Source organism: Triticum urartu, chromosome 3 (genome assembly GCF_003073215.2).
Source record: "Triticum urartu cultivar G1812 chromosome 3, Tu2.1, whole genome shotgun sequence".
NCBI classification, from domain to species: Eukaryota; Viridiplantae; Streptophyta; class Magnoliopsida; order Poales; family Poaceae; genus Triticum; species Triticum urartu.
In genome coordinates, this window is record NC_053024.1 from 464,147,880 (window position 1) to 464,154,485 (window position 6,606).

Below are 6,606 nucleotides of genomic sequence, written 5' to 3' on the forward strand. Positions count from 1 at the left end.
ATTCTCATAACTATGCTCAATTCTATCAATTGCTCGACAGTAATTCATTTACCCACTATAATACTTATGCTCTTGAGAGAAGCCACTAGTGAAACCTATGGCCCCCGGGTCTATCTTCCATCATATTAATCTTCCAACACTTAGTTATTTATTTTGCCATTTATTTTACTTTCATCTTTATTTATCTTTATCATAAAAATACCAAAAATATTATCTTATCATATATTTCAGATCTCACTCTCGTAAGTGACCGTGAAGGGATTGACAACCCCTTTATCGCGTTGGTTGCGAGGTTATTATTTGTTTGTGTAGGTGCGTGGGACTCGAGCGTGATCTCCTACTGGATTGATACCTTGGTTCTCAAAAACTGAGGGAAATACTTACGCTACTTTAATGCATCATCCTTTCCTCTTCAAGGGAAAACCAACGCAGTGCTCAAGAGGTAGCACCGAGGCTTGAGACCTTTCAAGATTTCCTGATTGGCCCTTTCAGCTTGACCATTGGATTGGGGGTGAGCTACTGATGAAACATCAAGCCGGATATGATCACGTTGGCAAAATTACTCCATAGCACCCTTGGACAGATTAGTACCATTGTCAGTTATAATGCCGTGTGGAAAGCCAAAACGAAAGATCACCTTTTCCATGAACTGAACCGCCGTGGCTGCATCACACTTACTAACCGGCTCTGCCTCAACCCACTTTGTGAATTTCTCAACTGCTACCAAAAGGTGTGTATTTTTATCTTTGGATCTTTTGAAAGGTCCAACCATGTCGAGCCCCCAGTCTGCAAACAACCAAGTAATTGGAATCATCCGCAATTTTTGAGCCGGCACGTGTGCCCGTCGTGAGAATTACTGACAACCATCACACCTACTGACCAGATCTCCGCATCAGCGTGAGCCGTCAGCCAGTAAAAACCATGACGGAAGGCTTTGGCTACAAGGGACTTTGAACTAGCATGATGGACACAATCTCCTTCATGGATTTCATGAAGAATTTCTTGACCTTCCTCAAGGGAGACACAACGTTGAAATGCCCCTGTGACACTGCGATGATGCAACTCACCATTGGCAATTGTCATTGATTTAGACCGCCAGATTATCTGTCTAGCCAAGGTCTTATCCTCAGGCAACTCGCCTCGAGTCATAGAAGCCAAATATGGTACTGTCCAATGTGGGATGACGTGAAGAGCCTCCACCAATTGTGCTTCCGGGTCTGGAACAGCCAAGTCTTCCTCTGTAGGTAAGTTGACAGAAGGGTTATGCAGAACATCTAAGAAGGTGTTAGGTGGCACCGGCTTACGTTGAGACCTCAGCCGGCTTAAAGCATCAGCCGGTTCATTCTTTCGGCGATCAATGTGTTCTACTTGGTAACCCTTGAAGTGTCCAGCAATGGCGTCAACTTCATGGCGATAAGCCGCTATGAGAGGATCCTTGGAATCCCACTTGCCTGATACTTGTTGAGCCACCATATCTGAGTCGCCAAAGCACCTTACCTGGCTCAAGCTCATCTCCTTAGCCATCCGAAGACCATGGAGCAAAGCCTCTTACTCAGCTGCATTGTTACTACAGGGAAACATCAACCATAGCACATAACAAAATTTGTCACCTCGAGGGGAAGCTAAAACAACTCTAGCCCCCGAGCCCTCTAATTGCCTGGACCCATCAAAATGAATAGTCCAATATGTGTTGTCCGGCTTCTCTTCAGGCATCTGTAGCTCTGTCCAATCGTTGATGAAATCCACCGGTGCTTGAGATTTGATAGTCGTGTATGGCACATACTTTAAGCCATGAGGCCCAAGCTCAATGGCCCATTTGGCGACTCGTACCGTGGCTTCTCTATTTTGAATGATATCTCCTAAAGGAGCAGAACTAACCACAGTGATGGGATGACCCTGAAAATATTTCTTAAGCTTCCGGCTCACCATGAACACCCCATAAACAAGTTTCTGCCAATGTGGATATCTCTGCTTGGACTCAATAAGCACCTCACTGACATAGTAAACCGGCCGTTGAACCGGATATTCCTTGCCAGCCTCTTTGCGCTCTACTACAATGCCCACACTGACAGCACGTGTGTTAGCAGCCACATATAACAATAATGGCTCCTTATCAATGGGAGAAGCAAGGACCGGTGGCTCAGGGAGCTATCTCTTCAGATCTTCAAAGGCGGTGTCACCAGCATCACTCCAGACAAAATCGTCTGTCTTCTTCATCATTTGATATAGCGGTATGGCGTTCTCACCTAACCGGCTTATGAACTGGCTTAAAGCAGCAATACGACCCACCAAACGCTGAACATCATTGATGCACGCCGGTTTAGCCAATGATGTGATTGCTTTGATCTTCTACAGGTTAGCCTCGATGCCTCTGTTAGAAACCAGAAAACCCCAAAGCTTGCCCGCTGGCACTCCAAAAATGCACTTGGCCGGGTTAAGCATCATCTTGTAGACCCGGAGGTTATCAAAGGTTTCCTTCAGATCATCTATCAAGGTCTCCTTCTCTCTGGATTTCACCACAATATCGCCCACATACGCATGAACATTGCACCCAATCTGATTGTGAAGACAATTCTGCACACATCACTGATAAGTCGCATGTGCACTCTTAAGACCAAAAGGCATAGACACATAACAGAAGGCTCCAAACGGAGTAATAAAAGCCGTATTCTCCTGGTCCTTAACTGCCATCTTGATCTGATGATAACCAGAATAAGCATCCAAAAAGCTCAACCGCTCACAACCCGCCGTAGCATCAATGATTTGATCAATACGAGGGAGAGCGAAAGGATCAACTGGACAAGCCTTGTTTAAGTCCATGTAATCCACACACATACGCCAAGTATTGTTCTTTTTTAGCACGATCACGGGTTAGCCAACCACTCTAGATGAAAAACTTCAATAATGAACCCGGCCGCCAAGAGCCGGGCCACTTCTTCACCAATGGCTTTGCGCCTCTCTTCATTGAACCGTTGAAGAAACTGCTTGACCGGCTTAAATTTTGGATCAATATTGAGAGTGTGCTCAGTGAGTTTTCTCGGTACACCCGGCATGTCAGAAGGTTTCCACGCAAAGATGTCCTGGTTCTCACGATGAACTCGATGAGCGTGCTTTCCTATTTGGGATCCAGATTAGCACTGATACTAAACTGCTTAGATGAGTCACCTGGAACAAAATCGACAAGCTTGGTGTCATCAGCTGACTTAAACTTCAGGGCCGACTCATGTTCCGTAGTTGGCTTTTTCAGAGACGTCATGTCCGCCGGGTCAACATTGTCTTTGTAAAACTTTACCTCCTCTGCAGCACAAACAGATTCAGCGTAAGCAGCATCGCCTTCCTCACATTCCAAAGCTATCTTCTGACTCCCATGCACTGTGATGGTGCCCTTATGACCCGGCATCTTGAGTTACAAATAAACATAACACGGCCGTGCCATGAACTTGGCATAAGCCGGTCGTCCAAACAGGGCATGATACGGGCTCTCAATTTTGACCACCTCAAAAGTTAACTTCTCAGCCCTAGAATCATGCTCATCTCCAAAGGCTACTTCCAGTTCAATCTTGCCCACTGGGTACGCCGACTTACCTGGCACCACTCCATGGAAAACAATGTTGGACGTCTTAAGATTTTTGTCAGTCAACCCCATGCAACGGAAAGTCTCATAATAGAGGATGTTGATGTTACTGCCTTCGTCCATGAGTACCTTAATGAATTTATATCCACCCACCTGAGGTGCCACAACCAAGGGCAGGTGACCCGGATTGTCAACCCGGGGGGGGGGGGGTGATCTTCCCTACTCCATAGAATAGGCTGCTCAGACCATCTCAAATAACGAGGGACTGCTGGCTAAACAACATTTATAGCCCTCTTATGAAGCTTTTGGTCCCGTCTTCACAAACTGGTGGTGAACACATGATACTGGTTGCAAACAGGAAAGAGAGGGAGGATAGAGAGAGAGAGGGCGAATAAAACGGCAAGGGTGAAGTGGGGGAGAGGAAAACGAGAGGCAAATGGCAAATAATGTAATGCGGGAGATAAGGGTTTGTGATGGGTACTTGGTATGTTTGACTTTTGCGTAGACCTCCCCAGCAACGGCGCCAGAAATCCTTCTTGCTACCTCTTGAGCACTGCATTGGTTATCCCTTGAAGAGGAAAGGGTGATGCAGCAAAGTAGCCTAAGTATTTCCCTCAGTTTTTGAGAACCAAGGTATCAATCCAGTAGGAGGCTACGCGCGAGTCCCTCGCACCTGCACAAAACAAATAAATCCCCGCAACCAATGTGATAAGGGGTTGTCAATCCCTACACGGTCACTTAAGAGAGTGAGATATGATAGACATGATAAGATAATATTTTTGGTATTTTTATGATAAAGATGCAAAGTAAAATAAAAGCAATGAAAATAACTAAGTATTGGAAGATTTAATATGATGAAGATAGACCCGGGGGCCATTGGTTTCACTAGTGGCTTCTCTCAAGAGGATAGGTATTTTACAGTGGGTGAACAAATTACTATTGAGCAATTGACAGAATGGAGCATAGTTATGAGAATATCTAGGTATGATCATGTATATAGGCATCACGTCCAAGACAAGTAGACTGACTCTTGCCTGCATCTACTACTATTACTCCACACATCGACCGCTATCCAGCATGCATCTAGAGTATTAAGTTCATAAGAACAGAGTAACACCTTAAGCAAGATGACATGATGTAGAGGGATAAATTCATGCAATATGATAAAAACCCCATCTTGTTATCCTCGATGGCAACAATACAATACGTGCCTTGATGCCCCTACTATCACTGGGAAAGGACACCACAAGATTGAACCCAAAGCTAAGCACTTCTCCCATTGCAAGAAAGATCAATCTAGTAGGCCAAACCAAACTGATAATTCGATGAGACTTGCAAAGATAACCAATCATACATAAAAGAATTCAGAGAAGATTCAAATATTGTTCATAGATAAACTTGATCATAAACCCACAATTCATCGTTCTCAACAAACACACCGCAAAAGAAGATTACATCGAATAGATCTCCACAAGAGAGGGGGAGAACTTTGTATTGAGATCCAAAAAGAGAGAAGAAGCCATCTAGCTAATAACTCTGGAACCGTAGGTCTGAGGTAAACTAATCACACTTCATCGGAGAGGCTATAATGTTGATGTAGAAGCCCTCCGTGATCGATGCCCCCTCCGGCGGAGCTCCGGAATAGGCCCCAAGATGGGATCTCGTGGATACAGAAAGTTACGGCGGTGGAATTAGGGTTTTGGCTCCGTATCTGATCGTTTGGGGGTACGTAGGTATATATAGGAGGAAGAAGTACGTCGGTGGAGCAACAGGGGGCCCATGAGGGTGGAGGGCGCGCCTGGGGGGGTAGGCGCGCCCCCCTACCTCGTGGCCTCCTTGTTGGTTGCTTGACGTAGGGGTCCAAGTCTCGTGGATCATGTTCGGTGAGAAAATCACGTTCCCGAAGGTTTCATTCCGTTTGGACTCCCGTTGATATACCTTTTCTTCGAAACCCTAAAATAGGCAAAAAAACAGCAATTCTGGGCTGGGCCTCTGGTTAATAGGTTAGTCCAAAAAATAATATAAAAGTGTATAATAAAGCCCAATAATGTCCAAAACAGTAGATAATATAGCATGGAGCAATCAAAAATTATAGATACGTTGGAGACGTATCAAGCATCCCCAAGCTTAATTCCTGCTCGTCCTCGAGTAGGTAAATGATAAAAACAGAATTTTTGATGTGGAATTCTACTAGGCATAATTTCAATGTAATTCTTCTTAATTGTGGCATGAATATTCAGATCTGAAAGGTTCAAGATAAAAGTTTAATATTGACATAGAAATAATAATACTTCAAGCATACTAACTAAGCAATTATGTCTTCTCAAAATAACATGGCCAAAGAAAGTTCATCCCTACAAAATCATATAGTTTAGTCATGCTCCATTTTCGTCACACAAGAATGCTCTCATCATGCACAACCCCGATGACAAGCCAAGCAATTGTTTCATACTTTAGTAATCTCAAACTTTATAAACCTTCACGCAATACATGAGCGTGAGCCATGGATATATCACTATGGGTGGAATAGAGTATAATGATGGGGGTTATGTGGAGAAGACAAAAAGGAGAAAGTCTCACATCAACGAGGCTAATCAATGAGCTATGAAGATGCTCTTCGATTGATGTTAATGCAAGGAGTAGGGATTGCCATGCAACGGATGCACTAGAGCTATAAATGTATGAAAGCTCAATAAAAGAAACTAGTGGGTGTGCATCCAACTTGCTTGCTCACGAAGACCTATGGCACTTGAGGAGGCCCATTGTTGGAATATACAAGCCAAGTTCTATAATGAAAAATTCCCACTAGTATATGAAAGTGACAAAATAAGAGACTCTCTATCATGAAGATCATGGTGCTACTTTGAAGCACAAGTGTGGAAAAATGATAGTAGCATTGTCCCTTTTTATTTATTTTTTTCGGCCTTCATTTTTTATTGGGACAATGCTCTATTAAATGATGACCATCACACTTCTATTTATTTACAACTCAATGATTAAAACTCGATACTAGAACAAGGTATGACTCTATA